We start from the raw sequence: 14,057 nt of genomic DNA, 5'->3' as shown, positions 1-14,057 counted from the left end.
TGCTTAAAATGTAAACAAATAATAGTTTGTTAGGATGGTGGAATTATGTGTTTTTGCATGTATGCAGAGATGGTAAATATACCTATTAAAGCAAAATTAACTTTGAACACACTATTCCTAATCTCTGCTGCTTGAGAGGAGACAACACTTTTTCCTGGGTTGGATGGAGATAGCCCCTTCCCTCACCTGAGTCAGCCTTCTTCATGGCTCAAAGAAGTTCACGGGTGATAGAACTAATGTTGTTGTTTAGAAGATGAGGAAAAGAGCCTTTTCCTGTGTCCAAGGTCTCCCAAGTAAGCACCCAAGGGTGATCCAATCTGCTAGAGATTTAGTTCAATACAGTGAGCTAATGAGGGGAGGAGGGAGGCAGAGGATGTAAGACTGAAGGAGCAATGTGCACTTCAAGCATGGGGCGTCTGGGGATTGGGCTTCTCAGAGGTGATGCTGACTTCGCTTACCCAAGGCTTTTAGCTGGCTGTGTCAGAGGTATGCCTGTCAACTGGGAAGCTCTGGGTGTATGATGCTCCTTGCAGGCAGGTGCACTCACTGGAACCCATGCTATTTCTGGTCTCATCTCTTCTTCCAGTACTTATCACATATGCGCTTGCACTTTGGAAGCTATGGGGCAGCCACTGTGGTTATTCTCCCCTGCAGCCTTAGAGGCTTTCGTGTAAATAAAAATCAGGATTATGTGGAGGAGGCAAATTCAAGTTGGGAACCATACTTATTTATTGCTGTCTATTTTTCTAATGTGACCTTTTAAAAAGTCTGGGTTGAGATTTGGAAATGCATCCACAATGAACTTGGGAAACCCACAAGGATTTGAGAAAGCTCAGGTACTCAGAAAAAAATGCTTCTGGTAGTCTTAAAGAATGAGGGATGAAAATTATAAACACAGAAACACACTGAACACAGTAAGACTAACAAGTTTTACATTTTACACCCAAGGAAATGGTGAAAGTTATTCCTCACTGTTTGTCCTTATGAGACTTAGGAATAGCCTACTATTTAGAAATTACAATAGTAACTTTTGCTTTGGGAAAAATACTGAGTGACATAAATTTAGCCCTTAAATCAGAATCATATTTGGTGTAGCAGGTGTATTTCTCACATACTTTTGTCAGTCTCTGCATCTTTTCAGGAACTCAGGGGACCTTTATGTAACACTTTTGCCAACTACACTGCCATTAACTCTTTTATTCTTGATACATATATTTATTCAGCATTTGCTAGTGTATCATGTGTTGATATCAGGGCTGGAATTTTTATAATATGTCGAAGGAAATAAGTCATGGAGATATGGGATGCTACAATGAATCTCAGACAGGGATATAATGGTATTTGACTGTGGGCCTTGCATAAACTGGGTGGTTTGGGAAAGTCTCTTTTAGGAGGTGACATGTAAATGAAGTGATGATTGAGAAGATGTCATTAGATTTCAGAGGCATTGGTAGGAAAATATTACAAATAGAATTACCACATAAGGCCCTGGGATGGGAATGAACTGGAAGCATTCCAGGAACAGAATAAAGGCAAGTATGGCAGAGGACAGGATCAAAGTGAAGATAAGCAAAAGGTAGGTTTACTGAGGGACACAGGGACCATATAACACAGGACACTGTACTCAGGGCAAATTACTGGGTACTCTCCCAAATACAGCAGGAAACACTGGGATGCTTTGTATGGTCCATTAAAAGAGATCATTGTCCATAGAGACAATATGAAAGTGAGGAGACCAGATGTGAGGATATTTACTTAATCCAAGTCAAAAGATGATCGAATCTTGGGCCAGAGTAGCAGATTCAAAAAGCACATTTATCAGGGGCTAGCTGGCTGATTTGATAGGGTACTGAAGAACAGAAAAAGAGAAGAAGCAAGGATGATCAGGTTAAATAGACTTAAAATCTCAACAAAAATACATTTCAGCTTTCTCAAACAAGCGGAAGACAGAGATGCACTTGCAACTCCAGTACAGTAATCACTGCATTATTTTGAACGAATGTTTTTCTTCATTTGTGTGTCTGCAGCCAGGTGGTTGGACTCGTTATCCATGAGGAAGGACCCCAGGTAAGATTCTGAGAGGCACAATCTGTGGCAAGAAGCACAGGACATCACTTCACAGAAAGCTCCCCACCCCTTTACTATCTCACTGGTAGCCACAGAACATTGCCAGAAACTTCACTCCTAAAATGCCTCACATTTATCATCTAAAAAAAAAAAAAAAGAATTTTTAATTCAACTCTCTGTTGAGCTCTTTCTAATCAGAAAGTTCAGTGTCTTAATAGACTGAACTAAGTGGGTCTATTCCAGGGCTCTGAGTACCTACACCATAAACTGTAAGCAAGTTCTACTCATTAAAGAACTCAGTGCAGGTGAGTTGTTTTTCCGTTTTATTCCTGAAACTGGTTCAGAATTTACAGTCCTTCTGGAGTGCTAGCAAGTAACGCTGGTCTTGTTTGAACACCAAGTTTACCCTTTGTACCTGGGGGGGGGGTAAACTATTTTCTTTACAAGTATATAAACCCCAATTAACATGTTATCCTTTATTATAATAAATAATTTATTTATTTATTTTGCCACCATAGCTGGCCTGCAGAGTCAACTCTCTTCATTAGAAAATATTCTATCTATCTATCTATCTATCTATCTATCTATCTATCTATCTATCTATCTATCTATCTTCTATCTATCCATCCATCCATCCATCCATCCATCCACCCACCCACCCACCCACCCATCCATTCATCTAATTTATCTAGATATACATGCGAGCATTTATTTCTCGCTACTGAACATGTTCTTTGGTAACAGCTTATACTGTGATAAGTTTTGCATATCACCTTATTTAATCTGAGAAACAACAGATATATTTATCTCCTTTCCAAAGTAAGCTAACTGGATCTTAGCATATTATAGAGCAAGGACTGCAGCTGAGTTCGGCTGGATTCCTCAGCTGGGCTTGTATCCTAGGAAATGAAGAAAACATACTTGTTTCTTGCTGTGAGGCATAACCAAGTTGATATGATATGTGAAAATCACTTATCACCACATAGTGCGTGGCCCCCCAGCTGTTCTGTGAAGCAAGTCAGAGATCCCTGTGCCTTTGCTGCTATTTGAGGCTGTGGCTTTTCCTAAAATTTGAAAATTATTCATACCTCTGCCCAACTCAGATTTTCTATCACAACTGAATATATCGAACTATACAAATATTAACACAGTTTCAGCATACTCAAAATCAACACGGCTCCCAGAGCCCTCAGGCTCTGTTAGAAACAGGGCTAATACCACACCTGTGGCTGTTCCTCAGTTGTGTGGGCCACCCCTCCTCCTCCTCCCTCTTTCTCACCTCATCCAGAATTCAGCAGAAGTCCACAGGGCGCAGAGCTCAGAATGTGTAATCTGGTTATTCGTTTTTAATTTTCCTTGGAAATGCTGACGCTCCGTAGACTCTGGAGGACACCTGGTTTGTTACTACTCTCCCTGTCTCTGACAACACACTACTCCGGGCTGAGGCCAGCTCCTGGCATGGGTGCCCCTCCTTTCGTTTCTTAAGCACACGTTACCAGGTACTTTGCCCTGTTGATAGCAGCGACCTCTACCTTTTGGACTATGGTTCCCAAAATAAGGGGGGGGGGTTAGGGGAAGGGTGCAGGAGAAAAATAGGTAATATGTAGCAAAAATATTCAGAAAAAAGTTTGTCCCAAGGCCCCAGGCCCCTGAATTTGCAAGATTCTCCAAATACCAAAGTTATATAAATAATTTTTCTCTATGTTCATATACCTGAAGGGGAAACTCTATTTTAGCCCATAAAAGACAGTAACACTTTCTGTCTTCTTGGGAGACTTCCAGAAGATGGTGGCATTTTTCATACTGGTCTGAGGATAAATCTCCCTTTCTCTCTCACACTTGCAGACATTGGTCAGGGGAGGAGGGATGAGAAGCAGGCGACAGCAATGAATGTCCTGTCTGCAAGGCTAGGGCTGCAGCTAATCTGGGATCAGCACTGCCTCCTCCTACAGGAAGCAGAGGCTGCTTCACTTGCTCTAGGTTTTCTCCAGAGCCATGGAGGGAGGCTTACCTGAGTTAGCAGCACTGTCAATCACCCAGAGTGGTTAAGGGCAGCTTCGTGTTGCTCTTGTTAGCTGTATTCCTTTTGACTCCTCACAGATTTCATAAAAGATGGCTGTGGGCTATTCTTTCATTGTATTTGGTTTGATTGGATTAGCTGTTATGTGGCAATTGAGGAAAAGGAGGTTACATCTTAGTGAGGTGTAGTGTAGAGCAGGGACAGTGTGTGGGATGGTGAGAAAATTCATAAATGTGAAGATGGGGAAGTGCAAAAATAGAGACTGGGTACAATGTGAGCTAGCCTGTCCCCTAAAGCAATCCCTGAAACAACTCCAGAGAATGAGAAACCCACCCTGTACCTGACATTTATACCATTTTCACTGATAATTCAGGGGCTCAGATGTTCTGGTGAATAGCTACAGATGATCAAACAATTTTAATTTTATTTCACAACAATAATGCAGATATAATTGGTTCTATAATTAGTAGCAGTCATCGTGATTTTAGCCCAGTGAGACTCAGCCTGGACTTGTAAACTTTTGTACAATAAAATTGTAAAATATTATAAGCAACTGACCACTAATGGAAGCAAAATATCTTTGGATCTGTTACCTACTGCTACATATTTAACAACCTCAAAATTTAGTGGTCTAAATGTCAACACTCTTTGTCCAGTTTGTTGATCTGGAATCTGACAGGGTTGAGTGTACTATCAGCCTAGGTGTTTCTTTGGGGGAATGGGGGGCCTACTTTCAAGAGAGGTTCTTCCCATGGCTGAGAAGTGTGCACTATGTGCTTGGTGAGAGGTCAGCGAGGAGCCCAGCTGGTTTGTAGGCTCAGAAACACTCCCTTTCCACACATTTTTCCATGGTCTATTTGTACTTCCTCAGAGTAGTACAGGTTAATAGAAAGATCCAGGATGTCAAGGGAAATAGCAAGGCAGAAGTGCATGACCTTGCTATGATGTAGTTTGGGAATTGCAGTCACATTCTGCCACAGAATTTGTGAAGTGGCCCATAACAAATCACATATCCAATGGTGATTGCATAAAATTAAAATGGAACTAAGAAATTCATATTGGTCAGTGATCTAAGAGCATAAAGGTACCTATGGCATATGGTATCATCTACAGAAATGACTCATTGGTTTATATATTAATCTATGATATTTAATCATTTTAGAATAAGATTCCTCTACTTAGAAGGTGTACATTAAATACTATGCTGAGTCATTCTGACTATAGCCTCATACATTTCCTCATCATTCTGTCTCCTGATTGCATCATTTTCTCTTGAACTTTATTTGATCTCATGTTGTTTTCTTCATCACTGACCTTAAATATAAAATACCCACTGCTAATCTTTCCAGTAAGAGACCATGTCAAGTGATTGACCTGCACAAGAATTCAAGAGCAATTAAACATGATGGAGATGGGAAATCAGTGTGGGACATTTCTCTCAAGTCAAGAAGGTTCCTTCCCACCACAGCTGTAGTCCTGACATATGAGAATGGTTGACGGAGTCTGTTAATCTACATTATTGAAGACAATGATACTAAAGCGAACTGGGGAAGATGTATATGGCACACAGAGAAACCTTTCAAGGTCTGGATTGAAGGACAGACACATCATCATGTCACTGCCAAAGAAAACCATTGGTGTGCAGTGTGACAAAGCTAGTATGACCCCACCATGATACACAGTGTACCGTTGCCTCTGGGTGGTCTGAATGACTCAGAGTCTTCCTTCATTACCTTATGTAAAAGTGAGAGCTCTATAGGAGGATGCACTCATTTTGGGAGAACAGTTCTTTCCAGAGACACCTCTTCAAAGGTCTTGGGGTGGGGATGAAAGAAGAAAGCACGGAGGGTACCAGCTCCATCATGCAATTGAACCTGAAGACCTTCCAGTGAGATAAGACACAAGGTGGGAGACAGTGATGCTAATGATCCTGACCTTGTGCAGACCTCTGCTAATGTGGGTATTTGTATCCAAGTTTCTACCAAAATACCTAAAAATAATAAAAACATTAAAGTAGAAAGACATATAGGATTTTTTAAACTGAACGCTACTACAAAAGATCAAAAAGGTGGAACAAAAACTGCTCTAAAGCATTTATAAAGTAAAGTTAGAGTAAGCTTAGGTGAATTTATCACAAGTTTTATATACATAATTAACGCAACTACCTAGAGTTTGTCAAATCCACAGCAGTGGGTAGTAATGACTTGGATCCTTATAGCCTATTACCAATCACTCATTGATGCAGCTAGAGCAACATCTAGTCCTGCTACCTCTACACATGGTAAACCCCTGAAAATGTATGCTAGTTTTGTATCTTTTAAAATGTATTTTTCCTGTACCTTTTCTATGTTGACATACACAAGTACCACGATGCTACAGATGCCAACAGTATTCAGAATAGTAATGTGCTGCATAGTTTTGCAGCCTAAGAACAATAGGCTATGGCATCTAATTTTGTATAAGTATGCTGTGTGTTGTTCAATCACACAATTTTGCCTAGCAATACATTTCTAAATGCATCTCTGTTGTCAAATGATGCATGAATGTGATGTGATTTCATTTCTGCCATACTCTGCTAATCTTCTCAGGTTCCAGGGAAGCAAACATGGATTCCTCTTTGTGATAGAACCTGGCAGACTTTGGTAATGCATAGGTAGATGAGTGAGATCATCTTCAGCAGGTACATTCTGCAACACTCATTTATGTAAAAATTATTGTAGCAGGAACCTTAAAAGTTCTTATTAATAAAATCAAACCCAAGGCGAGTTATTGGGGTCCATGCTGGTAGATCAGAGAGACAGAATAAGCCACAGCTATCTCACCTTGCCAGTTCCTCAGCTGGTCCTGTTTCCTCAGACTGGAAGCTTCTGTGTCCTCATCCCAATTGCTCTCAGCTGAACTATGTTGCTCCAAAGCCTGAATGCTTAATCAGCCACATGCTTAACCAGCCAAATGCCTCTAGTTTCTGGTCCTCATGCCTTATATATCTTTCTGTTTTGTACCACCATTCCCTGGGATTAAAGGCTGGCTTTCTGGGATTAAAGGTGTGTGTCACCATGCTTGGCTATTTCCAATGTGGCCTTGAACTCACAGAGATCCAGAGGGATTTCTATCTCTGGAATGCCAGGATTAAAGGTGTGTGCTATCACTGACTAACTAGTGGCTTGTCTGTTCTCTGACCCCAGGTAAGTTTATTAAGGTACACAATATTTTGGTGAACACAATACCACTACATCTCCTCTCTTTTTGTCTAAAATTAAAAAAGCTTATAACTAATACAAGAAAAACTATCCATTAAGCATATACAATATATACAGCCAAAATTACATTAATGATGTCTAGTCCATTAACATTTGACAGATTCAGATAAAAAACTCCATTATATATATTAACAATGTCCAGTCCAGTAACATCTGATAAACTCAGACCAAAAAAATTTCATTACTTATCTTATTTAAAACAAGTACTTCCTTTTTAAAAAAAGTAGATTCCATAATCTCCCTTTTTATCTTATCATATCCATATTTTCTCTTTTTTCTTTTCATAATAGATTCATTAGTCTACCTTTTGTCATTTTTATATCTTCCCCTTTTTCTTCAGTGTAGATTCAGTGATCTACCTATTTATCCTATTATTTCTTTATCTTTTTTCTCAGAGTAGATTCGATGATCTATCTCATATCTATATTCTCTTTTTCTTTTTGCTTTCTAGGGGTGAAAATATCTTTAGGGAATCTTGAAAAGAAAATTTTGGGGTTAATCATCAAGTCCTGTATCGTTTGTCCAGTCTCTGCATAATAGGAAAGTTCAGGGCTTGTTTCAAGTCCTTGTTTGAGTAGTCTGTCAGGCTGGATCATCTCAACTAGTCCTCTTGAAATTGTTCTGACCAGTTTGTAGTCCAAAGTCGATTTTTCCATGGTGTTAATCGGCTTAATGGCTTTATCATAGTCCATGTGGAATCATCATTGTAGGATCCTGTCATCTTTTTGAAGATTTCAAAGTCACTGTTAGGCATGGTCATGGTTTCCTGCAGACTTTTTTTTTTTTTTTTTTTTTTTTTTTTTTTTTTTTGCCTCCTCTGTGGTTTGGAGCAATCACAGTCTGATAAATGTCTCTCTCTCGGAACCATGAACATTCTTCCCTAGTACAGGAAATCTTCACAGCAATTTCTCCCCACCATTTTTCTTGCCAAACTTTTCCAAACTGACCTTTGCCGATGCTTTCTTGTAACACGATGGTCCTGGCAATTCTTCTCTGAACCAGCAGCAGTAAACCCTTTGTCCCAGGTAGCAACATCACCGCAGTCACCAACATGATGAGAAGGAGCTGGCAACGTGGAGCAGTAGCCACTGCTTCCATGGTCCCACCACTGTTTGTGGCTCAGTCCAGGCCAAAGCTTCTCCCAAGCCTCCTAGGCCGGCCTCAAACTCGGGATCCTCCTGCCTCTGTCTCCTTCAGCAAATCCTACCGGCGTGCACCACCACAACCGGCTGAGTGTAGCTTGGGCCTGACCTGGGGCTCACAAGGCCACAGGCAAACAGCTTTTTCATGAATTCGTAACACGAACGTTGGGCGCCAGATGTAGCAGGAACCTTAAAAGTTCTTATTAATAAAATCAAACCCAAGGCGAGTTATTGGGGTCCATGCTGGTAGATCAGAGAGACAGAATAAGCCACAGCTATCTCACCTTGCCAGTTCCTCAGCTGGTCCTGTTTCCTCAGACTGGAAGCTTCTGTGTCCTCATCCCAATTGCTCTCAGCTGAACTATGTTGCTCCAAAGCCTGAATGCTTAATCAGCCACATGCTTAACCAGCCAAATGCCTCTAGTTTCTGGTCCTCATGCCTTATATATCTTTCTGTTTTGTACCACCATTCCCTGGGATTAAAGGCTGGCTTTCTGGGATTAAAGGTGTGTGTCACCATGCTTGGCTATTTCCAATGTGGCCTTGAACTCACAGAGATCCAGAGGGATTTCTATCTCTGGAATGCCAGGATTAAAGGTGTGTGCTATCACTGACTAACTAGTGGCTTGTCTGTTCTCTGACCCCAGGTAAGTTTATTAAGGTACACAATATTTTGGTGAACACAATACCACTACAAATTATCCCTCTTTGCATGTTGTCTTTCAATATTATTCATTGGAGACTACATTAGCTACTTGTCTCATTGCTTTGACATGACAAAGCAACTTAAGAAAAAATGAATTTGTTTTGCTTGTGGTTCAAGGGGACACAGTCCATCATGGTGACAAGAAAAAGAGGCACCTGGTTGCATTGTGCCCACAGTCAGGAAGCAAAGAAGGAAGCCCATGCTTCACCAGCTTTCTACTTTCAGTTCACTCCAGAACCCTAACCTATGGAATGATACCACCCAAAATACAGGGTGGGCCTCCCCACCTCAATTAACCTAATACAGATAATCCTTCCCAGAGGTTTACTGTCAAGGTGACTTTAAATCCCATCCAGATGACAGTCAATATTAACCAATCCAGAGGTGATAAGGATTCTTCAATTGCACTTAAACATCAGCTTTGTGCTTGCCACATGGTACGTGCAGTTTTTATCCTCATCCTGTTTCCCCCTCTTGTCTCTGCACAGCTGTGTCTTAGGGACTTCCATTCCCTAAATTTGTTGATATTCCCACTGTCCCTTCTTCATCAAGGGACAATCAAATCTCCATTAGGTTGAAACAAGGGAAGAATGCCCATTCTTTTATCTGTCTTCTTTTGTTATTCTATTGTAGAGAAATAGTAAGTAGAATGCCATTTATTTAAGAAAGTTCCTGGGTCTCTTTTGCAAATAGCACCCTGCAAGACAAGTCTTATTATATGTTCTGCTCAGACTCAGGATAACAGAATTCAGATTCCTATGAATTTTGGAAATTTTTAGTTGTTCAGCTACATGAGCTGGTATAGTTATACCTGACTATCAGTTAGAAAGATTAAAGTTCATTTGCCTGTTGGCCTTTTTATCTACTATATTGTTTTCTCTTCTGGGTGAAAGGATAAAGCAGAATGATTGATAAAATAACAAGGATTCAACTCTCTATTTCTGATACCATTTATATCAATTAAAGTAGATTCAGAATGTTGATCTCATAGTTGATAATCGCCTCTTTTGAGGTCTTTTTCCCCCATCTCAAAGAAAGGTCTTTTATTGGTGAAATTATTAAGGCTACTCCATGTAGTTAAATGGGAGGTTTATTTTGTGAGGTAACTTACAAGTGAAGGGATAGTTCACAGGGTCTGGGAAAGGTGTGGCGCAGTCTGGTGGTATTCTCTGGAGAACTCTGCTCTGTCTATTTCCAGCATCCAGGGTCCAGAAACCAAGAGAGCAGGCACATCTGGATCTCGGATCTTCAGGGTCCTCCCTTGGCCCCGCCTTGTAGGCGTGACAGTTACCGAAGCCTCAATGGGGGTTGGAACTTCCAGATCAAAGCTGGAATGGCTACCCACTGCATCTCCCCGTTTTGTCTAAGTAAGAAGGTTCTAAGCTAATACAAGACTACATACAAAAGAATGGTTATCAAATATTGTCCAGGAATAATGAGGGATAATGACCTAGATAAGATGGAACTACAACCAATGTGAACAATATCAAGCAAGAAACACATACTAAAATCCAGAGACGTCTAGAGCATAGGTAAATGGCATGTTACAAAGATCATTCCAAAAGGTGTCCTATCCTAAAGAATCTGAATCTAATACCTAATATGTTCTATCTAAGTTGTAACTAGAAACTGCAAGTCTTAAATCCCATCAAAGACCTGAGAAGGAATATAATGGTACCTGAGAAATAGAAGATGGATGCAAGCAACTTTTGGACAGTTACCAAAGCCTCAATGGGGGTTGGAACTTCCAGATCAAAGCTGGAATGGCTACCCACTACAGTCTTTAACTTCAGAAGACCTTTGCTCTCTTGAGTTTAGGAGGTGATGACTAATGGAACGGACCTCTGTTCTCTCATCAGTCAGTGCCATCAATGGAGGCTCTTTCGATGGTGGAAGAGTTCTGTGTCTATGAAGTCCAATGAGTCATCTACCTGCCCATGTGTTTACCAAGTCTCTGGAATACGACTGCTGCGACTACGAGAGTAATGTTTAATTCATTTCCTCAAAGTGAGAGTTAAATAGCTCAACATTTAGTGGCTACCCCGTTACATTGTGACAGTGGTTTGGAATCTGTGTCTGACTTCCTTATCCATCATTCTGTTCTGAAAAGTGCCTCAATACCAAGGATCAAAGGTACAAACCATTAGAATACTTTAGAATCTCTATTTTCACAAGGCTCAGGTCTTGCCATAAGGCTAGAAAAGCCTGTATCGTTCCTGTAAGCCAGCTATTTCAGCTTATTTTGTGTGACAAATTGCCATAACACTCAGTGGCTCACAAGTCAAACAAGCATGAGTTGTCTGGGTTTAGCTCATCTTGACTGACTACAGATGCATTTGTCTCTAGGTTCCAGACTCAGATCTGCCTGTGTTTCTTATGCCTTGGGGTGTGTTCTAAAAGAGATGTCAGATACTCAAGTAACTCACATAGTTAAGTCTAGAGAGAAAAGTTAGAGTACTACCAGGGATATAAAAAGTAGGACATCATCTATCTTTGAAGAGTTTTGACTGGTAAGAGAGTCCATCCTCTTCTGTGCCTGTCTCCGTTCCCCTGCCAGTGTGTGTGTGTGTGTGTGTGTGTGTGTGTACCTATCTTGCTCCTCATTCTTTTCCACCCATATCTGTATGTGTCTCATTTTCTTTTTTGGTAATGATAATGAAACCAATCTTTTTTTTTTTTTTTTTTTTTTTTTTTTGGTTTTTCGAGACAGGGTTTCTCTGCGTAGCTTTGTGCCTTTCCTGGAGCTCACTTGGTAGCCCAGGCTGGCCTCAAACTCACAGAGATCCACCTGGCTCTGCCTCCCGAGTGCTGGGATTAAAGGTGTGCGCCACCACCGCCCGGCGAAATCAATCTTTTAAAACAACAACAACAAACCAACATTTTCTATCCGTGGAAAGATGGTACTTAATGGCTTGACATCTTTCTCTTTTTACTTCCATCTTTGAGAAACAGTTTCTTAATCATACTTTTTAATGGCAAATGAATCAGCTGCTGTGGTTAACTAGAAATGATATTACTAATTCTGATCTTTAATAGCTTACTTGATATTCCAAGGCTGTAATGGAAGAATTAGTCTAAATGCATCAATTTTGTTATCTTTTCTCTTTCCCTTAAAGCCTTTCATGTTCATTTACTTAAAAACACACTAATTTCACATCAGTTTCTCTGGACTTATCCTATTTGGAGCTCAGCAGTGGCTGTCTAAAGTCATTCCAGCTTAGTCTCATCATTCAAGATTCTTAGACGCTAATTCTTTAAATGAATGGTGCACGCTTTCTTTTTATTGAAAAGTAGGTTAGAGAATTATGTGTGTGCATGACCATGACTCTATTTACATAAATAAATGCTTGTAGTTGTATCTGTTCAGGGGCAGAGGAAGGATGCTTCATCTCTAGGAAGCAGTAGATTTGCATTCTCTTCGTTTCATCCATTTTTGAGCATCATCCTATTGTGGAGTGTTATTCAGAAAGCAGAATTATTTTTATAACTAAAATTATTAAAATAAATCCCACTAATAACTATGCTTCAAATATTTTGACAGGCTGTAACAGTTGACAGGATAGAAAGAAACATTGTATCTCCATGACTTAATAGTTTCTAGTTGTGAATTCCCATTTCAGAGTAGTAAAGAAAGACACAAGGGTACCATTGTGGGGTCAGTAGGAATATTTTAGGGCTGAGTAGTTTTGTATGTTTTTCTATTTCTCAACTCTCAGTTTTCTTGGTCCTTTATTCTATGCATTCATACTCTAAGATGACCTATCCCTGTAACCTGATATAATCATTCCAGCATTAGCTCAGTTTAGAATATAGATTGTCTCTTAGAGGAAAAATGACTATGCCTTCTTAATAAAGCTTCATGGTCTTTATAGCACCATTTCATGTCATCCTAAAACTGACCTATAGCTGGGCAGCAGATGTCATCTATTCTAATAGCAAAGTTCTTTTAGTACTGCTCAAATCTTCCTGCTTTTACCTCAAGATAACCTAATCTACCAGTATCAACTGTCAACAAGAAAAATTAAAACTGAGTTTCTGGAGCTCAGCCTGGCGCCTAGCCATGGATCTCTGTATATGACTCTACTAGTCACTGGACAAAGGCTCTGTGATGATGGTTTGGGCATTCACTAGACTAACTAGTCACCAGAGTAGACCAGTTCAGGCATCCTCTAGACCACTGCCTGGTGACTGTGGTATGATGCCTTGAGCAGCCTTGGTGCAGTGGGGAAGGGCTTGGACCTGTCTAGGCTCAGTATGCCGGGCTCTGCTAACTCCCCATGGGAGACCTTGATATGGGGGATGTGGAGATGTGGGGTGGCTAGGGAGGGAGGGTTGGAGGGTGGGAGGAGGGAGGAGGGGGTATCTGTGGGTGGTATGTAGAGTGAGTAGAAAATTCCATAATAAAGAAAAATGAAAAAAAAAATAACCTGTTTCCAAGGATAGACTTCCTCCTTTGTCATTTAGCACACATGTTTATTGTCATAAACAATATTTATGGCCAGTCATGGCAGTCAGTCTTCCGACTTGAGCCACTTGTCTACTTTCTGGGAGTCTAACACAACAGTCAGGACAATGACTTTGATTACTGAGTTTTAAAGGTGGATATTAGGTCAGTAATATGGCTCAGTGGATTAAAAACACCACTGAGCTACCAGTCTGGATGTGAGTTACATCCCTGGTACCCACAGAATGGAAGGAAAGAACCAATAACTACAAGTTGTTCTCTGACATTTACACATTTGCCCTGACATACTTGTACACACACACACACACACACACACACACACACACACACACACACATGATATTTATAAAAAAACACTTTTGATGTCTTCGTTACTGCATTACATGGTATTTACCAG

The 14,057-nt window shown here is 40.4% G+C and overlaps 1 protein-coding gene across 7 annotated transcripts in view; it reads right to left on the bottom strand.

The window, feature by feature from the left end:
• The window catches only part of B3galt1 (beta-1,3-galactosyltransferase 1), a 567,531-nt gene that overhangs the window by 146,878 nt on the left and 406,596 nt on the right, over positions 1-14,057 (bottom strand). Inside the window, exon 1 of one of the 7 annotated variants that reach the window (XM_006972375.4) lies at positions 3,347-3,507. The exons of the other annotated variants lie outside the window; for them this stretch is intronic. The gene's annotated coding sequence lies outside the window, so the exon portion shown is untranslated. Of the gene's footprint in view, positions 1-3,346; positions 3,508-14,057 lie in introns of those variants that run through there. 7 annotated transcript variants of the gene reach the window in all.

The sequence above is a fragment of the Peromyscus maniculatus genome, chromosome 4 (assembly GCF_049852395.1).
Source record: "Peromyscus maniculatus bairdii isolate BWxNUB_F1_BW_parent chromosome 4, HU_Pman_BW_mat_3.1, whole genome shotgun sequence".
Taxonomy (NCBI): Eukaryota; Metazoa; Chordata; class Mammalia; order Rodentia; family Cricetidae; genus Peromyscus; species Peromyscus maniculatus.
Note: the sequence above shows the minus strand (reverse complement) of the source record. Positions and strands in the feature narration are given on the sequence as shown.